Source organism: Centruroides vittatus, unplaced genomic scaffold, assembly GCF_030686945.1.
Source record: "Centruroides vittatus isolate TY-2023 unplaced genomic scaffold, ASM3068694v2 contig_2747, whole genome shotgun sequence".
Taxonomy (NCBI): domain Eukaryota; kingdom Metazoa; phylum Arthropoda; class Arachnida; order Scorpiones; family Buthidae; genus Centruroides; species Centruroides vittatus.
In genome coordinates, this window is record NW_027121750.1 from 579235 (window position 1) to 600982 (window position 21748).

The window sequence follows — 21748 nt, forward strand, 5'->3', positions numbered from 1 at the left end:
GGTGGCGAATTATGACTTCATGTGGCCCAGGCAAATCTGAATTAGAAGGCCCCACGTATAGTGTTGACTTCAGACATTTTTCGGGGAATTTTGGGGTAATCTTTCGGTGTTCTCTTCACTTAATGCGCGATTAAGAGATGGTTAATATTAAAAAGTAAAATTTATTTAAAAAAAATTAAATTCAGAAATATTTTGATGTTTTTAGAGTGGTTCAAGTGAATCCTTATTGAAAATAATCAAAGAACATCTTGAAAAGATTTTCTTTTTCAGAAATAAACATTTATTCAATGTTAATAACTAAAATTTAGTTTTTTCTTGGATAATATTCTTTAAAAATGCCGTAAAAAAGGTTTGAAGTAAGAAAATAAATTAGAATTATTAGAAAAACTCGTGAATATCGATAGCATCTAGAAGAAATCGACTTGAAAATTTTGTGCAAAGAGTTGTATGAGTGCACATCAAAGACGATTTTAGAATATAATTTTCGTTGATTAAAACGTAATTTTTTTACAATTTTTTAAAGTTTCTTGAACGAAATTCTATCGTTTCTTAACTTCTTCATTTATTTCTTCTTATTTGAATTAATTTTAATTCAGTTTTCGCTTTAATATCGCTTTTTTCCCCTTCAGAATATGTAAATTAATTTTTTTTTCAATTTTCTTACAAATTTTTATTTCATATTGGAAAATTTAAGCATTATTTTTATCAATTAAGACGTCTCTTTGATTATGTAAAACGTGGAAGTGAGCGTAAATGTGAAAGAGGGTAGAAATGTGGATGTGGTAGTGTGTGAATATGGAAGTGGGCATAAGTGTAAAAAGTGGTAGTAAAAGTGGTGGTGGTGTGTGAATATGGAAGTGTGCATAACTGTAAAAGGTGGTAGTAAAAGTGGTGGTAGTGTGTGAATATGGAAGTGGGCGTAACTGTAAAAAGTGGTAGTAAAAGTGGTGGTGGTGTGTGAATATGGAAGTGTGCATAACTGTAAAAGGTGGTAGTAAAAGTGGTGGTAGTGTGTGAATATGGAAGTGGGCGTAACTGTAAAAAGTGGTAGTAAAAGTGGTGGTGGTGTGTGAATATGGAAGTGTGCATAACTGTAAAAGGTGGTAGTAAAAGTGGTGGTAGTGTGTGAATATGGAAGTGGGCGTAACTGTAAAAAGTGGTAGTAAAAGTGGTGGTGGTGTGTGAATATGGAAGTGTGCATAACTGTAAAAGGTGGTAGTAAAAGTGGTGGTAGTGTGTGAATATGGAAGTGGGCGTAACTGTAAAAAGTGGTAGTAAAAGTGGTGGTGGTGTGTGAATATGGAAGTGTGCATAACTGTAAAAGGTGGTAGTAAAAGTGGTGGTAGTGTGTGAATATGGAAGTGGGCGTAACTGTAAAAAGTGGTAGTAAAAGTGGTGGTGGTGTGTGAATATGGAAGTGTGCATAACTGTAAAAGGTGGTAGTAAAAGTGGTGGTAGTGTGTGAATATGGAAGTGGGCGTAACTGTAAAAAGTGGTAGTAAAAGTGGTGGTGGTGTGTGAATATGGAAGTGTGCATAACTGTAAAAGGTGGTAGTAAAAGTGGTGGTAGTGTGTGAATATGGAAGTGGGCGTAACTGTAAAAAGTGGTAGTAAAAGTGGTGGTGGTGTGTGAATATGGAAGTGTGCATAACTGTAAAAGGTGGTAGTAAAAGTGGTGGTAGTGTGTGAATATAGAAGTGGGCGTAACTGTAAAAAGTGGTAGTAAAAGTGGTGGTGGTGTGTGAATATGGAAGTGGGCATAAATGTGAGAGTGGTGTTAAATGTGAATGGAGGTAGTAAATGTGGTGGTGATATGAATGTGGAAGGTGGTTGTAATTGTGGTGGTGGTGGTGTGAATATGGAAGTGGGCATAAATGTGGAAGTGGTGTTAAATGTGAATGGAGTAGTAAATGTGGTGGTGATATGAATGTGGAAGGTGGTAGTAATTGTGGTGGTGGTGGTGTGAATATGGAAGTAGGCATAAATGTAAAATGGGGTTCAAATGTGGTGGTGGTGTTAAATGTGGAAATGGGCATACGTGTGAAAAGTTGTAGTAAATGTGAAATGGGAAATTTAATATGAAAGAGTAGTAAATGTGTGTGCAGATGTAATTATGTAAAACCATAAATAAATGCTCATTGGCTGTCATTTTGACTGTTTTTATTCGTTTGTGTTTGTAGAAGGCGCAAAAATACTTTTAGAAAGATTAAAAATAGTTTGTAACGATTTGTGGAAAAAATTATTCCAGTTTTTTAAATACTTTAAACGATCGAATATGAAGGAAAATCGTTAGAAAAATGGAAGAAAAATACATTAACAATTTTTTTAACTTTATTTACAAAATCTTCTAAATTTTTTAAATAAAATTTCTCATTTGCATTCAAAGACATTTGAGTATTCTGCGAATATTTTTTTTTAAATTCGAATTTTCTCAAAATTTTTACAAACTGATTGCAAAAATATGTAAAAATTTGTTAATAAAAAAAGCAAATTTATGCTTTAAAATAGGGAAATTTCTTCAAACATTTCAAACGTTATCTATAAATAAAACATGCGAAGATAAATGGAGAGGGAATTTTTTTCAGAGTAGACATTATAGAGAATAGAAAAGGAAAAAAGTAGCTTATATTTACATTTCTGAACGAAATTACTTGTAACTTGTTTCATTCTGAAGATGTTGATAATAATAAAATATTTAATATCTACGCCGTGAATAATAAACAGTTGATTATTCCTGTTTTACGCTTCTGATTTCATGGGAAATTAAGTAGAGAAAATGAAGATTAGCGCTTAGAACTAATAGTTTATCTGTGACGTATCTCTCAATAGGTTTAGTCTTGAAGATAATCTTTTGTGACGTTCTCGAAATTCGTCGGCAAATAAAGGAAACGTCATCAGTCAAGAGCCAATAGATTTATCAAGAAGGATAAGAGATACACGTCAGTGGTAGGATTGTTATCCTGAAAGGAAAGACAAAATGTGATTTTTCTGCAAAAGGAAGAGGAAATGAACTTGTCATTCTGTAATCTCCACTCGCTTAGAATAATATATCCTGATATACGAAGACAATTAATCAGTTAATTGATGTAAATAATTCGATAAATAATCGTAAATTTGAAGAGAATTTACTTTATAAAATCACTAATAAATCCACTCGAGATATAAATGCGAAATTTAATATTTAAGAAAGTAATTTGAGGAAAATTAGTACAAATTTGCTTTAAAAATGCTATTTATGTTTGTAAGAGTTGTATATATTTAGGAAAAAAATCTAATATATATTCTGGAGTAAATGCGGGAAGCTGACATTCAGGGGCTTGTTATCAAAAAGGCAATTTTCGGTAATGATGGGACAGTAGTCGAAATAGAAGTAAAATCGAGTTGACAAAAATGGTAAAGACGTTGTCATGACGACCTTTTACTTACTCTTCTGATTGAAAACTTTCTACTCTCTCCCCATTAAGTGTTTTTGTAATGATTTTAAAACTCTTCGCTATCTTTCAGGAAAATTACTTAAAGGATACAAACACTTCTTGTGTTTTCCCCCCTTTGTCTTCTTGCGTTAAGTTGAAACGAGTGAGTAGACTAAATTTCTTATTTAATCCATTCGTTTCACGCTGCAAATTTGTGTTGACAGTTGCGACATTCCTTTCGGAACTGTCAACACGAATTTGTGCCATTATATATTCTGCCTTTCGTGATAAATTTGGAAATATTCTATAGACGATTTCCATATCAGACGTGACAATCCTAAATATATAATAATAATCTAACATTTTCTATAAGAGTAAATGTTTCAAGCTCACGCATTATATATACCTGAACGTATGGATGAAAAAAACACCGATAAATCACTCTTCCACACGTTCAGGTATACCGGACAGGTGCGCCTGTTCAGGTAAATCTGTCAGGCGTATACAGCTTAACAGCGTTAGATTTATTAAGAGCATAAAGTGATGACTTGTCTCCTACTTTGGGGTATGTGTTTTTTCAATTCTTATATTTGTTGTTTGATGGAGATGCGGATTTATTCGCACGCTACTTCTCTATATTACTGATAGGTTTTTCTCTTTAAATGTATAATTAGTCGGAAATAATAGCCAATAAAGTACACAGAATATATAATACACACTAGGACTTCGTTTATAGTGTGTGAAGGAGGAGCGGAACAAAGCATTTAGAGGTTTAATTGCTTATTGACATGCATCATCTAATTAAGGAACGTTTAATTAATATATTCAGTTAGAGTATTTATCTTCAACAAGGAACGAAATTAGAACAAAGGGGAAAGAATGTCTGGTTCCAGTTATAAACACATCAAATCTTCTTTTGAGTTTCTGCAAAAGGAGTTTTGCAGTTGTCTGGTGGCTGACAAACCGAGTTTTTCTGTCAATAAATCCTGCCACGTTGACTTCTGTTAGTTCTCTCTCCCAGGAACTATATTGCATTCGCTCCAGTTGACCCGAAAAAGCTTTGTTATTTGTATTTATCTGTCACGAAATTGCTCCATTTTTCTTTTCTACTATCGAACTAATGCTGACTTCCATTGCACACGGTTTGTCACGTGTCGAATGGCTTGAGAGTTAACCAAACTACAAGAATTGATCAGTTTTGTGTCTAGTGGAATTAGTCTAAATCATAAAATATAAAGGACATCACGCGATAAAAAATCTAGTGAAAGAAATTTAAATATTTTTAAAATATTTAGGCTATCGCGATAGCGTTTGGCTTCTGTAAAAGATTCGAAAATATTCAATCTTTAACAGTGTAATTTCCTTTAAATTCGTGTAATCCCAAAACTGAATTGTTAAATCTTCCATTTCGTTATATTTTGATAATGTCTTGACAGGAATTTTCGTAGGATTTTCACGTTTCAGAATTAGTGTTTGTCACGCAGTATTTTTGATTGTGTCGCACATAACTTGTAGGGGATTTTGCATTGTCCTGTAGGGATTTTCTCTTGTCGATATACTGTCATGTTAAGAATTTACACTTTAGAATTTCCAGCTGTATCCCTTTCCTCCACGTTTCCCATTAAACTAGTGTATATAGGTTATCTTCACGTTATTGTAATTTAAAATACCCTGTACAAGGTAATTATATTCGAGTTTATGTGAGAAAAAATGCAAAATTGAACGATTTTATTTATTTTATCTGTACTTTCAAGTGGCATCTCTGATGAAGAGATTGTCACTTATATGATGTAGCAATCTTCCTCTGCTTGCTATCTTAGTCCAATGCAAGATATTGTTTAGATTTGTGTCTAATTACCACCCCTTCTCCACGTTTCATTTATTTTACCTTGCAGAATTAAAGGGAGAAAGAAATTCCTCATAAAAACTGTGCGCGAAAAAAATCACGATGCACTCTGATGCTGAAAGAAGCTTTCGGAATAGACTGAGTTAAGAAAGAAAATAAATAAAAGAGTGCATTCTACTCAAATTGGCTGCATTAAATTTCTGTATTTCTCAAATGTTCTTACTGTAAATGGTATGATACATTAAATATACCATTAGAAATGGAAATAGAAGATAAATATGGAGTTATAGAAGCCAAAAATCATCAAGGTAAGTTGTGAAAGATAAAAGAAGAGACGATATCTAAGATAATTTAGCTTCTATGCATTTCACTACGAGGATAAACTTTAATAATCCTTGAGTAAAAAGTTCTTCATCAAGGTTTTTCTTCCTTAAACTCTTCAGTATTATAATTGTAATAAAAGAAATGATAAAATGAACAATACATAATTTTAGGATGACAAATCTGGAATATTTATAATATTATTTATTTATTATAAATTTTTTCTTAAATTCTAGAAACTGTAAAATATACAGAAATGTAGTTAAGTCGTTACAAAGGTTGAAGGTTGACCTTCGGGCCACCCCTTTATAAACGTGTGCACAATACACATCTAGCAATTAACCAATGCATAAACGTTCCATTCCAATTACTGTACTTTATTCTTGACAGAAACTGTTTTAATTAGAATTAATAATTAACTATTTATTAGTTATGCAATGAATATTCGGTTACTATTCGGTATTCGGTCGAATACCTAAAAACGGGAGTAAGAAATAACAAAAACACAGTAAATTAATCATTTTGGGAACTTTTATTAATGCTAAACATATATTTTAAGTTCGAAAAAGCGCAATTTTTTGCTTATTTACCTAAAAGATCAAAGGAAAAGTAATATAACTAAGTTATTTTTTAACAGATCAAATAAAAGATAATAAATCAAATAAAAACTGCCTACTTATTATGTAGTTTAGTCATCTATATACTCGTATATAAAAGAACAAGTCCTGATAGGATAATTAACGCAGAGCCAAAACTACTGGTGCTAGAAACTTAAAAATTTGTGGGTGTGTTTCTTTTGTAAAGTTTAGGCTTGCTGAGAAAAAAATATTTCCCATTTTACTATTACGTGACTCATAGCCTGGTGATAACGGAGAAAAAAGACAGATAGGACGTCGGTATAAGTCACAGTTATGATTTCACAGATTCGAGACAGCTTGGTAGCCTGAACGGCCCCAGGCTTTCGCCCGTGCATGCTAAGTGACTTTCATTACAAGCATTTAGCTTTCCGAAGTCTTGAGAACAATTATTTGGCATTGACGGCCGCGAATTTCGCGCCAATAAGTTGCCTCGACTTGTTTGATTATGTTATCAACTCAATTTCATATTTATTTTTACATTTTCACTTCGTTCTTTTTCCGTTATTTACCACATCTAGGTCGTTTCATTGTTATTCACATTTGATATCATCACTTATTACATACTCCATGACGCTCGTGTCTGTCCGCTACAACTGTCAAGAATTAACGCGATTGGCGAAGCGTAGTGACAGCGGGCCAATAGAGAACAGGGTGCGCGATCCTTGCCATAATGCGGTTTGCGCGCCAATTTTCGTACGTACGTTAATCAAGCCGAATAGTTTGGCCGAATATACTATTCGTTGCAACATTACTATTTATATGTTTATTCAAAATTACAGAAATTATAATTTTAGGTATTCATAAAAGTTATAAACGATAAGAGAATTGTATTGTTAAAATATTTTTTCGGTTTAAGTATAAGAAAATGAATTACGTAGAAATTAACTGGATAAACACTTTGGGAAGTAAGAGTGGTGCAGAATATCTGTTATCTGGAAAGTATGATGATGCAGAATTGCTGTTAGGTGAGAAGTACAGTGGTGCAGAATTTCTGTTATCTAGAAAGTATGATGATGCAGAATTGCTGTTAGGTGAGAAGTACAGAGGTGCAGAATTTCTGTTATCTGGAAAGTATGATGATGCAGAATTGCTGTTAGGTGAGAAGTACAGTGGTGCAGAATTTCTGTTATCTAGAAAGTATGATGACAGAATTGCTGTTAGGTGAGAAGTACAGTGGTGCAGAATTTCTGTTATCTGGAAAGTATGATGGCAGAATTGCTGTTAGGTGAAAAGTACAGTGGTGCAGAATTTCTGTTATTTGGAAAGTATGATGGAAGAATTGCTGTTGGGTGAGAAATACAGTGGTGCAGAATTTCTGTTAGCTGGAAAGTACAGTGGTGCAGAATTTCTGTTAGGTGGGAAATATAGTAATGTAGGATTTCTGTTCTTCACGTAAATTATAACAGAATATCGTTTCTTAGTTATATTGCAGACAAACAAGCTAACGTAAATGGGTAAAGAGTTAAATTCTGTTACAAAATTTAAGTTAATGTATAAATTTACGTAAATAAAATAAATTAGATGTGTAATGTATAACTGTGTCAATTTTTGTGATATTTTATATATTTTCATACAAATTCTAAGCTGAAATCTTTTTTTTTTTGTTTTTGGTTTTTGCTCGAACTTTCGTGTTTATAATCAGATTACATTAAAATGCACAACAAAATTATACAGAATTAATCTATTAAATAATATCTTGAAATAACATAATTAAATCTTAAAAACAAATCAAGATATGTGTCTCCAACAGCATTTCTCTCATTAGGTAAGAGAATTACATAGAATTAACTGAATAAACAACATTGTTCGTTTTTAGTTTTACGAATTTAAAGCAAAGAATAATAATAAAAGTGTAAAACAGATGTTAAATCTTTGGATTTTCCTTAAATTTTCTTAAATTTCGACTGTTATATTGTAAAATAACACACAAAACTCATCAAACATTAAAATAAACTATCTCCTATACATCCACAAGAGCCGAATTATCGGGCTAGAGTTGGCTATAATAAATAAGACAATTTGGCACTAGAGCTTGGCGTTAGGCGCCATCTCTTACTAAACTTAATAATTATAATTAAATTAAATAAATAATTTTAATAATTTGGAACTGGAGGAAAAGAAATCGGCCCGAAGCGGGACTCGAAACCGCAACTTCTGCTATCCGTGCAGACACGTTACCAGTTACGCTACCCGGACCTTCGGTCCGATCGCCTCCTCCAGTATATATAAGCTAACATGACGACCATCGACGGCCATTACAATGCCGGCTGGGGACACATCAAGTGCCCACGTCCTGCAAGTGGGGTTGCGATGGCCGGTTGAGTGCCTTGGGAGGACGTGGGCACTTGATGTGTCCCAGCCGGCATTGTAATGACCGTCGATGGTCGTCATGTTAGCTTATATATACTGGAGGAGGCGATCGGACCGAAGGTCCGGGTAGCGTAACTGGTAACGTGTCTGCACGGATAGCAGAAGTTGCGGTTTCGAGTCCCGCTTCGGGCCGATTTCTTTTCCTCCAGTTCCAAATTATTAAAATTATTTATTTAATTTAATTATAATTATTAAGTTTAGTAAGAGATGGCGCCTAACGCCAAGCTCTAGTGCCAAATTGTCTTATTAATTATTTATTAATTATAGCCAACTCTAGCCCGATAATTCGGCTCTTGTGGATGTATAGCTTTGTAACGGGTTAGTCGTTATTTTTTTTATAAACTATCTCCTTTTATAATTTCCACTTGAGTTACTGAAGGAAACTTTTGGTGGAGATGACATAAATAAATAAATGTAAAGAACATAATTCAACTTGTAAAGTAACACGTTTCACTCAGAAGCGATAGTAAATTGATAATGTCTGTTAAATTTTAATGAATATCAACTCCAATGTAACGAGATAAACTACTTTAATCATAAATTATAGTACAGTTAAAGAAGGGGTAGTTTGATAGATAAGACGTATGAAGAAACAGAAGTAGGAACGAATTCAGAGTAAAGGAAGGCTCTGCTAAGTACTCAGAACAGATAGAAATTACATAGAAGAGGCAGCCATTTTGCCTTAAATTTTTCATTATTACACGTAAATTACCAGAGTTACAGTTGTAAAGAATGTATTCGATTATCATAACATGGAGAAATTCGTAAGAATTACTTTTCAGAATCACTAATTTCGTGCGATAATTAAATTTACAGTAAACAATCCAATTAAAACGTGCTCTGATTTAATTCTAATTAAGCTTGAATCTATAATACTTATCTCCAATTTTCTTCCACACGGACTAATGAATATAATTTATATCGGTGTATTCTACAAATATTACATAAAAAATCGCGAAACAACATTACCTTTATAACATTTGATGCGTTAATGAGCATTAAATGTTAGAAAGATGAAGCTCAAGAGCATTTCCTCATTGTATCTTTGCCTGATTAGATAGAGTCAGGACTGGATATGGTATTTTTATCAATTGGTAATTACGGTATATATAAAGAAATTATGTGGAGAAAACTATTTACATTCTTTATAATATTAGGAAACAATATGATCTACGTAACGTAATTTACTATTAAATTACAAGAGAAGCATTGTTATACTAAACAATGCAATATGTTTAAGATACTCTATTTTTTCTGTATTTAAAGAACTAGAAACTTCGAATTCTATGTCTTTATACGTTAGAAATTACGTAAAAATTCGAATTGTTTTATATTTTATTACATTCTTAGACAGTTTTGAGTGTTTTAATTAAAGAATTTGATGTTGTATAGTAATTTACTTACGACTAGACTACACGTTTAAGTGTTTAACTGAAACTAAGCTTTGGTTTGAATGATCTCATTCCTGATAACAATGGTTGACGATACGGGTATCATCAATATTCTCACACTATCAAGTATTGGCTGTAGAGATAGAGATTTCAAAACATTCACGATACATAATAAATTGATCCAGATCATGTAACAATGCCGTATTACTTTAATCAGGCTGTAATCGTGTAAGGAAAACGAGACTAAAGACCTATGAGAAGTTGGAGAGAGCGTGACCATTTACGTTTGAGGGGAGAGGACTACAATAAACTTAATTCTGCGTTCGTAAATGATGCCGACGAGTTGATATAATTAATACGTGTCATTCAAGATTGGAAAATGCGGCTTTCGCATCCAACTTCGTAATTACTACAACGAATTCTCAATTACAGCCTTCTGTCACGTGATTGGTGTGTAAATTCGACACTATTAACGATCGACGTTATCAGTAGAACGAATTATTCTAGTCGAATATCTCTGTGTGACGATCCTTTGAGAATCGTCAGAGTTAATTAGGGAGAACCGTGTTTAATTCTCTTCGGACGTGATCTGCAATCGTTCCTTGAGAGAATACAAATTAAATTATATTGTCGTAATGTTTTAATTCCTATCTATACTCAATTAAAAGTAATTAGATTAGATCATTTGCATCATTGAAACGACGTTTTCCTGATACATTCCTACTTCAATCTTTGATTGCTCAGAATACGTAAGGAAGGACTTAACAGGAACGTCATTAAATGTCGATTAACAGAGGAAGGATTAACGTTTTGATATATTTTGCACTCCTCAGTGTTAATTCTCTGGTTATTATCGTTTACATAAGAGCCGATAAACGTCTAAATTCGTGTGGAACACGTTAAACATTTAAAGTATTTTCTCAAATTTTGCAAATTAAACACTCAAAAGTTATTTGTAAAATCTTGAATCTTATTGGGGATTCGGTTTCTACGAACTTCCGGTCTCTATTGGAACTCACGTGACTTCAATTCAAAATTTGTTCCAGTACGGATTTAGCTACATGACCAGTAAGACTGTCGTTATCAGAAGTATTATGTACACGGGCAAGACACCACTAAAATCCATACCAGGGGCGAGAGATCCGGATTAAGTAAGTGTATACGTACTTAAGTCACGTGATTTTTTAAAATTAAAACGTGATTAGAAATTGCAACTTGGCATTGTGACGACGTTACAATTAATAATTGCCCGTTTATAAATTTATGAAATAATATTTACGCACATAAAGCATAGAAACGGCTCCCTTGAGTAAAATCATTTGAATTTTGGTAATTGATGATCGCAAAGACAATATACATCATCCTAGAGACTGTTTTATAGTTCGTAATACGTCCTGAGAGATGTCATATATTTCTGTAGATTGAAAATATTACAAACGATTCATTCAAATTTCAAGTTTTTTTTCCCTGTATGTTACGGGGAGATTGTATTTTTTTCCTGTGTTTTTTCCTGTATGTTACAATCATATAATTTCGTAAATTTCAAAAATTAATTCTTATTTACCTTTTTAATTTTGCTATTAGATGATTATTTACAGCTGTATATATTTAAAAAACTGGTTTATCTATAATTTACAGACAATATAAATTTGTTCCATACAAGGGGTTTAAAGTATGATGCAACATGGTGCAATATTGCAAATATGTACAGCATAAAAACAATGGTGGGTTCACATACGTGTATTTTCTGTTTCTTGCCTAACACAGCCATGATGTGTTTCAGATGGAAGTGCAACAGTGTGACGTTTGTTATTCAAATTTCTTCTATGTGCACACATTTGGGCACACATCGTACTCTTGGCATACTCGATCCAGCATGGTATATAGGTGATCCTTTCCCGGATTTTTAGGAGGGATCAGAGCATTGGGGTGTAACAAGGAGAGGTCATATGGATTTTGATTTTATCCATTGTCAACACAAAAATCACATAAAATACGGAATAAGATCAATTAAAATGGAATTTATTAGCAGAGTCAAGCGGGATTTTACATAATTTAGTTTACAATTTGGAATTTTAAGTGTATTATTATTTAGTGGAGGGTGGAGAATTTTTACAAATTACAGCTTCGATTCACAGGTTTAAATCCTGGATTGAATGGAAGGAATATTTTTAATAATAAATATAATTAATCTAACTGTTTATAAGGTAATGCTGTCATGTAAACTTAATTTAAAATTTTGATAACAAGAAAACATTTATATATATTTTAGGTGATTATGTGAAAAAAATAAGAATTTTATCTGGTAATTTGCTTAAAAGAATTTCTTTCATTGTAATACGGATTTGATTTATTTTTCTTTCATATGAATAAGGTAAAAATAAATGATTAAGTATAGCCTTTATGTTATATTTTTGATTAAGAAAAAAACTTAATTTATGCAGAAAATTACCATTCGATTTGGCTAAAATTAAGTATTATTATGCAGAGAAATTTTTGTTTCTGCTTTTCGCTAATTTAGAAATCGATTCTATTCATTCCGAGTAAATTTTGAAATTATTCTCCTTTCCTCCCCTCGTTTACATAATGCATACAATAAAACTGTTTTAATTCTTAAAACTGATCATTATACAAAGAGAGTTCTGGGTTTTACCAACGCTAATAAATGTTAATTATGTAATTTTTTTATTTAAATTTTACATTTCATTTGTGTACTAGTCTGGGCACTTAAATGTATTTAACACGCGCTGACAGTTAAGACGTCACACTATCATTTTGTGTGATCTGAGATCAAATTTGGGAAGTCACTTCCCAGGAATTTTTCGGAAGTCGCAGGCCTTTATCGGAATACTACTCGAACTTGCAATGATTCCATTCATTCCGAAATGAAAATTTTTTAGTAATTGATACGTGGTAGTGTGTCAATGTAGAATATGTTTCATAGATGCACTCCACTTCGTATGACAGCTGTTGAAACGTTGTGGAATGCAGTTTCTTTTTGTAGTCATAATTCATGCCCTACAGTATGCAATTGGCCAAAATGATGAGAATATAACAAAGAAGGTTTGGCCAGGATGATCAAAAGATGAAAAAGATGGTTTGGTCAGGATGATGAGAAGATGCCAAAGATGGTTGGGCCAGGATGATGAGAAGATGCAAAACATGGTTTAGTCAGAATGATGAGAAGATGCCAAAGACGGTTTCGCCAGGTTGATGAGAATATAACAAAGATGGTTTTGCCAGGATGATGAGAATATACCAAAGATGGTTTGGCCAGGATGATGAGAATATACCAAAGATGGTTTGACCAGGATGATCAGAAGATGCCAAAGATGGTTTGGCCAGGATGATGAGAATATACCAAAGATGGTTTCGCCAGGATGATGAGAATATACCAAAGATGGTTTGGCCAATTAGATTTTTGGATTCGAATTAGCTACCATGTTTTAAACATACACACTTACACCTCTTCAGCCTCTACCATAACTCACGAACCGTGTTTTATATATTATATTGCTTCCTAAGACCACAAAAAACCCTATAATCAGCGCATTGTTATGAGAATTGTTTTGCCAGTTTATCTTTATAACAATAGATTCTGTTAAGTGTATTTTAATTTACAAAAACAAGCTTTCGTTTCTTTTTAAAATTAGATTTCAATTTGTACGCTTGCAAAGGTTTTGCTTAAGAGGTTTAAGTGTAGTGTGAAACCTTCTGTATCTGGCATGTAACGTGATTTACAACAAACGTTACTTTCATAAGAGGAAGAAAAAAGTAAATGTTCAGGATCGATAAACAGAAAAAAGTTAATTAAATTCATAATTTTAAACATGTTTTTCTCGCTTCAAGTTAGAGTCGCGATAGCGGTGAAGAAAAAATGATAAGGGTAAAATCTGGAGAAAAGTTTTGATAAATTATAAAATTAAATGTTGACAAGTTCAGCAGAAACACTAAATTAGAATCAATGTTTTTTTCATAATTCGTTCCTTTCCACCCGTGAATTGGACAATGTAGTCTGAGGAGGATTACGTGGAGTCGATCTTTATTTTGAGGGTCAGTTTTGCATATTCAGTTTGTTGTAGGATAGGACAGGAAAAGTTGTGATAGGATAGCATAAGACACGAGAGGGTTCTGATAGGATAGCATAAGATACGAGAGGGTTCTGATAGGATAGCATAAGATACGAGAGGGTTCTGATAGGATAGCATAAGATACGAGAGGGTTCTGATAGGATAGCATAAGATACGAGAGAGTTCTGATAGGATAGCATACGATACGAGAGGGTTCTGATAGGATAGGAGAGGTTGTGACAGGAGCAGTGATAGGATCAGCGATCTTCCAGTCTGGAACAGAAATCCGTCAACTTTTTAAATAAAAATATTAAAAATTACAGCCCAGCATTGTTACGATGTCACAATAAACGATTTTGTTTGTCTATTCTTCCAAGTAAACACTTGAAGAGTCTTCTTTTCTTGTTTAAATTTTACATAAGTGATATGTAATGGCAAAATTTTCATTATTAAATCTAAATACAAATCTGTCGATCAGTCAAAATTCTCGAGTAATTCATTATAAATCAGTACGCCATTTTTATATCATTAACAATAGCTTTTATATGAAGAAAAATTAGAACTTATTTTACTTTAAATAAACGAGCCTGAAAATCCATACTTTTCAGTTGTAGTATGATGGTTTATCAAACTTTCCCTTAAAAGAAAACAGAAAAATACGGTAACTATTGTGTTTAATAATAAACTTTAATATAACCTTCTAATTTATATCAATCACGCTATAATTACTCTAGCATATGCATAACGTCCAGAAAACAACTTCTAGTATATGCATAACGCAACAACCTATTTACGTGACACTTCGTTACGATTATAATCGGTCACGCAACATTGTCTGATATCTTTTCTTTTCGGCAACACAAAAATTCGATGACATTCCTTCAATAATGACCCAGATACTAAGTCACGATACGTCTTCGCATTAATCAATAATTCTACTATTTTGAGAAAACAAATTTCTCGTGGAGGGAGGAGCTTTGAAAAAGTTTGCCAATCAATAATAAGTAAACTTTTAAAAAATACTGTTTTAAAATAGTGTTGATATGAAAAGAAATTTACACGTGCCAATCGATCAATCATCCTTTTCACTCGATCAAACTTCTCACCAATGCTATAAGTGTGATTTAATCATAAAGAAAATCACTAGTTTTAATGTTATATCCAACGCTTCTTGCATCATATCGTAGATAGAAGACATCTTGATCAATCAAATCCGTACAAATCATAAGTTCTATACTTTTTCGACATGCATTTTCGTCTAGGGGATGTAAAAATCTCACTGTTTGTACTTAAACAATGAAAGTTAAGGCTAGAAGACCTAGACACTAAAACTTAACGGTGTAGTCCGTACGGATGTCAGCCCATCTGGCCTGGGAGAACCCATAATTCTTAGTGTAACAGAACCCATAATGTGCTTGCTAGAAAGGCTCTTAGTGTCACATAAACCATAATGAGCTTGCTAAAAAGAAGGCCCTCTTAGTATTCATATGCTGGAAAGAGCTTATCAAAAGGCACTAAAAATTATGTTAGTGGTTATACATATTAAAACTTACAAGATTTATAGGACCTAGACGATCCAGCCTTAGTAAATAAATATATAATTATAATGAATTAAAACAAGGTTGCAAAGATATTGTCAGTTTGCAAGAAGCTTGCAAGTGTCAATCCCATAAAATAAACTGGAGAAAGTGTGACATGAATTTGAATATCGCATTAATGTGTAAAGAGTAACGCGTATATCCAATTGTGAGGTTTCTAACAGTATCTTAAAAGTCTTCTTGAAGACTTTTAAAATGATTTGATGATATTTATTGTTACAGAAACAACGTAGTTAATTTGAAATATAGTGTCAAAGTTTGAGACTAATTCCGTGTTTTTTATGTAAATAACAGCTTGAAATTGAGTTAAATGACAAAATAATATGCAAATTATCTTTAAAATTGCCATTTTTATGGCTAAAAATTATAATTTCAGTTTATTCTGACGCAGAAATGAATCCGGTTTTAGCGAATAATGAGACTATGAATATAACAGAAACAGATGATTTCGTACAGAGATGTACTGTACAAGATAAAACATTATTAGTATCGCGGTTAATATTATTAAATTAATATTATACATGTATTTTCTTTGGGCTGACATTTTAATTGTCTCGTGAAGATCAATATTTGACTCTTCCCTTCCTTTTTTGTAACTTTATTGAATGATGAGATGATGAAACGTTACACTAGTTACGAGGATTGATAGTTCACTTATAATTAATGGTTTTAGCATAGCTTCGTCAGAGTTTTCTGCCACTGTATCTTCTTGCAGATCATTGTTTACATCAGAGTTTAGATAGACAAAACCTCAAAGATAGTACCGGCTCGAAGGTAACTTGCACTCGAGAAAAAAAGATTTTTTGTTCACCCTCCTCACCCTCCTGCTAAATCTCTTATCAAAACGTTGCTGGCACTCTTATATGTACTATTTATGAACAACTTTAAAGTACATATACAGAATATTCTCCCTCTTAAATCGCTCACCTTTCCTCTTCGCAGCCTTACCAACTAACCTTCTCTAACTCCCCACCTCCTAAGTCTTTAACCACCAAAATTTACCGACATCAATCTCCCTAACACACTAACCTCCATGAAAAATTTCCGAAATTTTTGACAGATAGCACAGGAATTATTAAGGTTCAAAATGGACGAACATCCTTACATACAGAAAAATAGGCCCTCTTGCTTCTGATATATATTACCAATTAAATAGTAATAAATAATTATGAATTTCGTTGTCTTTATCGTTATAAGTACAAATTCATCACACACCTGTGCAATGAATTTGTAAAGCAAACGAGATTTAAAGTTATTTATTACCATTGTGTTTAACGCTTCAATATCTAAGAAACAAAATGCTTTTGATATTATTTCCCATCACCATCGATTTTTTTTTAGGAAGCAGCCACTTTCAATTGATTCCACTTCACTTATATTGGAGATTTATGACGTTCCACTCGTTTCTCTTTATTATTTATAAAGATAAAACGTGTGTTGGAAATTTCTTAGGAAAGAAAAAGTTAAAAATACTATTTCGTTCTATTCAACACGCGGAATTATTAATGCCAAAAACATTATTTAAAGGACTATCAAACATATAAAATGGAATCCCCTTCGCTTCCTGGCCAACTTCTCTAAAATTCTTCCATTTTGCCTCATAAGTTATAAGGGGTTAAATGTCACGTTCAGTCGAACCTGCAATAAGGGCCACATCGAAACTGCAGCAATTTTTTCAAGAACATAATAATAATAATAATAAAAGTTTATGAATAACTCAACAGAAAGAATATTACATTCTTTATTTGTTTTCATCCCCAATAATTATCTTTATAAGTCTTCAGGTTGTTTCGAGAGATATTAAATAGGTGGGGCCATATCTCCTGAACGACTGATACGATTTTCCTGAAAATTTCTATAAACATTTCCACCTAACACACAAACCTTTGTGCGAAATTTGAAAAATTTTCGACAAAAGAAACATGTGTTATTAAGCTTCAAATTGGGTGAACAAAACCGTATCCCACACTCCCCTACACTTCTACCTAAACACCACACACACTAACATTCATAAATACTGAAAACACCGCAATGTTTTTACGTTTTACAGTTCAAAATATAAAAATCTTGGGGGAGGGTTTAAGTTTTAATCGATTGCTACACTTTCTCTGTTATATAACAGCTTGGAAAGTGAAAACAAGAAAAACTTTCGTTTTATCGAATATAACATAAATGAAATTTTCATTTATTAAAATTACTTTTTTCTATTTTCTCAATTGTTTTCGTCGCTTGTGTCTTTTTCTACTGTCTTTTCATCCATCGCTCTCGCTCTCCTCTCTTTTTCTGTTTGCTTGTAACAATAGAAAAATGTTTACGATAAACGATAAAAACTCAAAAATGTAAATTTGTAATCGATACTAATTTCGCACGCGCTCGGGGAACCCAACGTTTCTTCTATGTGACGTATGAGTAGTGTTTCGGCAATTGAGACCGCCAGACGGTGCTGTGGGTCTGTACAATCGACACTGTATTCCGTGCAGCACACTAGATTCACTCAGATGTGTGGACTGACGTGTCCCGCTACACTCTGTCGCCTACTCTAAGTTGTAGTGTCACTCACAACCTGTTCCGGATACGTCATTTTCCATTGTCTTCGTAATGGATGCTTGTATTTGGTAAGCATCTTGTCTTTTTTCACAGTCATTCACACGTAAGTTTCGAGTAAAGAAGTATTTAATATAAAAACAATTAGATAGTGTACGCTTCGTTGATTACAGTGTCCATTAGTATTTAATTCTTTCTCGAAAGGCTAGTGTAACTTTAACTGCGTAATTTTATTCATTAATAATAAGAAGTGTGAATAGTTTTCATTCTTTATTCATTATTTACTGCGTGCAAACAATTAAAAAGTGATAGCTTATGACGTTGATTGATGACTAGAATTATTAAGTGCATAAAAAGGAATAAGATACTTGAAATTTCCTGTCACGAAGTGTTCCTTTCCTTTTTAATTTCGAACACTCACAAATTCAACTTTCTTGTTTCAGCTTTCGGCTTTTGTTTTGACACACAGCAATCGAGAAAAACTATATCTTAACACTGCTATATGTGGAAACTACTGTTCCTGACTTAAGAAAGTGCCATAAGTCAGGAACCATAAGGATTAGGTTGATCTTTGTTTTACTGTTTTACAGGTGTGTGTGTGGAGGAACAAATTTAAGTTACTTTGCTAATGGGGGTTGACAGTCACGTGAAGTTACTGAAGAGTTTTCACCAATCAAACATCGATTTGGATTTTAAAATTTCGAGAATTTTTAGACTGCGGATCCTCAATAAAATAACTTAAAGTGGGTCCTTCTAACTCACGTCTGAAATAGTAAAACAAACATCGACATAACTCCTCAATTATGGGACTTCTTGTATCTTGAAAGTTGTTCAGATAATAATTACCATTGTGGCTATTATTTTCTGACACCAGTGAGCGAGTAAATAACACCACTCAACACTTGTTGTCAGTCGCGGGTTCGCACCTCAGCGAGATGGATTTTCTTCGCGTGACTAACACCTAAATAAGGCTTATTTTTGCATAGAAAATCCTTCCTTTGGCGGATGGCCAGTGTGTTGCATTGCCACATCCCATGGTTCCACCCTTATTATTTTCATGTTAATGATGCCAAATTACTTTTATGAAAGTAGAGTAAACATTTGTCGTGTTCATTTATAAGTAAATGCGGTAAAACCTGCCTAAGACGGAACGCCACGGCGCTGGCCAGAATTTTCCGTTTTAGACAGGTTTTAACTACATAACGTAGCATGTAACGTTTTAAATTAATGTTAATAAGTATATTATTATTAATTTATTTAAATATTCACGAATATTCATAATTTTTAATTGGTTTTTCAGTTAATTTAGTTACAATTGTTATATATTTGCTGTAAAATTGTAAAATACGTCTATGAAATTACCGTTTGTTGATCAGAATCAGTCAACAATATATCTACAGCAATGACTTGTTGACATTAATGCATAAAAATTTATTGTTTAATTAAATTAATTTAATTATTTTATGTCACAAACTAATTAATGTTTAATTTTCTTTTTCTACAAAGCATTTAATTATAAAGAGTGCTCGAATACTTGATAAGATTCATTATCAACGGAGATTATCGATCTGATTTTCAATTATTCGAATTAAAAATCATTACGTTTACCTCGATATAGTGAATATCCTTTCACAATATCGAGGTATTCATATTATATATTACTTAATTAATAATTAATTAAATGTTTCTAATATATATAACATGTTGCATGGTGTTTAGTAAGTGTTAGGGATGCAACTATTTAACGTATGTCCTCTTTATTTTCACTGCATTTATTAATAATTTTCCATTAGTTAATGAGCGTTTACGGTATTTTAATTAATTACAATTTAATTTATGTACTTTATTAGGAGTTTCTTTATTAATTTAATCATTCTTTACAGCCATTTCTATAACAAGAATATAAATCAGTTGGGCTTTAATGGCAGATGTTATTTGTCTGTTATTTCTAACGAATATAATATTTATAGAATATTTATTTTAAAAATACTTTATGTTTTTTAAATAGAACGATGTATTTTTCTATATTCAAGCTATTTCTTTTTTATAAATGAACATCTAATATATCTCTCCCTTCTCGCACTTTTCACTTTTTCTTCGCTCTCTTCTCGCTTTCTCCTTTCTCGCTTGTCTCTTGTTTTCTCTTGTTTCTCTTCACTCTTCTCGCTTTCTCTTCGCTTCTTCGTTTCCCTTCTCACTTTCTTCTTGCTCTTTAGTCTCACTTCTCGCTTTCTCCTCGCTTTTATTACTTTCTTCTTGCTCTCTTTTCTTCACTTATAACTTTCTTCTTGCTCTCTATTTTCACTTCTCGGTCTCTTGTCTCACTTTCTCTCTCCATGTTTATCTAGGAATAAATTAAATTTTAAACTGTAAATTTATTTTCTATTTAAAATTTAAATTGTTAATGCATATAAACATGCATTATCTCACGAATTCGAAGTTTTCGCCATTGTTAAGTGCCAGAGTTTAATAAATAACGTTAGATATTGCGTGAAACGGTTAAAAACGAGAGCGTATTTTGTTTCCATACGAATTGAATAAACATAATTTCTCGATTTAAAAAATACAAATAAAATCACGTATAATCTATTAAAGTTTTCAATGTAGCTTAGAAAAACTTAATCAATGTTATACTTAATATACTTGTGTATATTATTCCAGATCATGTTCGTGATCCACTTGGCACGGATCCCTGAGTCAAAGGTGCTTTCCTAAGTTAAAAATAAAGGTGCAAAGTTGGACGTTTAGAGTAAAAGTAAGATTAATTTTAATTATTTTAATTTGTATATGCTTGAAAATTTTGCGTTATATGTTTATTTTTAAATGAATATCATACAGATAAACGGTATCGATTTCCTCTGTCGTTCGTCTGTCCGTCCATCCTTCTTTAATCACGAGAACGAAGTTATATATGAAAATCGAGACCTTATATGTAAAGTTTTTGTACTATCTCCCGGTATGGACCGGAAATCGCGTGATTTTTTAAAATTAAAGTAAGATTAACAATTGCAGCATGATGTGACAATAAGTAATTGCTTGTTCTGTGTAAAATTACACTGAAATTCTTTCCTTAGCAATAATATCCATTCGTTTCTTATTCTCTAATCTTTAAAGATATTTTTCTTTCTAAATGAATTTTCTAATTATGAAAAATAATCTGTTTATTTCTTCAGTTTTAAGGTAAAAATATACAAAAATAACCTGTAATAAGAGCTCTAAATGTAGATATATTAACACAATCGCATCTAATGTTACGATAGTGATAATTTATATATTTTAAATAATTAAAAATGATCGCATAAAACGTTTCTATTCACCATTTTCGCGGTATAGAATTGGGTGGTAATCACTGACTTGTCAGTTATTCCCGCTACAGACAAACGTATCGAGAGTGTCACGTTGTACAGTACGTACTCATTCAGAGAAACTGGAATAAATTCATATCACGTCTCACTCTAATTACCACGTGTTCACGAATAACTGAAGACTAAAAGTTCTAGAGAGAGATTTTTGGAATTTGTCTTGCTTGAAGACCTATCAAGGCTTCCCAACTGGTA

At 32.5% G+C, this 21748-nt stretch overlaps 1 long non-coding RNA gene across 1 annotated transcript in view; it reads left to right on the top strand.

The window, feature by feature from the left end:
• LOC136972031 (uncharacterized) overlaps positions 1-20941 on the top strand; it is a 249821-nt gene extending 228880 nt beyond the window's left edge. Inside the window, exon 4 of the long non-coding RNA XR_010880270.1 lies at positions 20853-20941. This is a non-coding gene — a long non-coding RNA (uncharacterized lncRNA). The remainder of the gene's footprint in view (positions 1-20852) is intronic.
• The last annotated feature ends 807 nt before the right edge of the window (positions 20942-21748 follow it).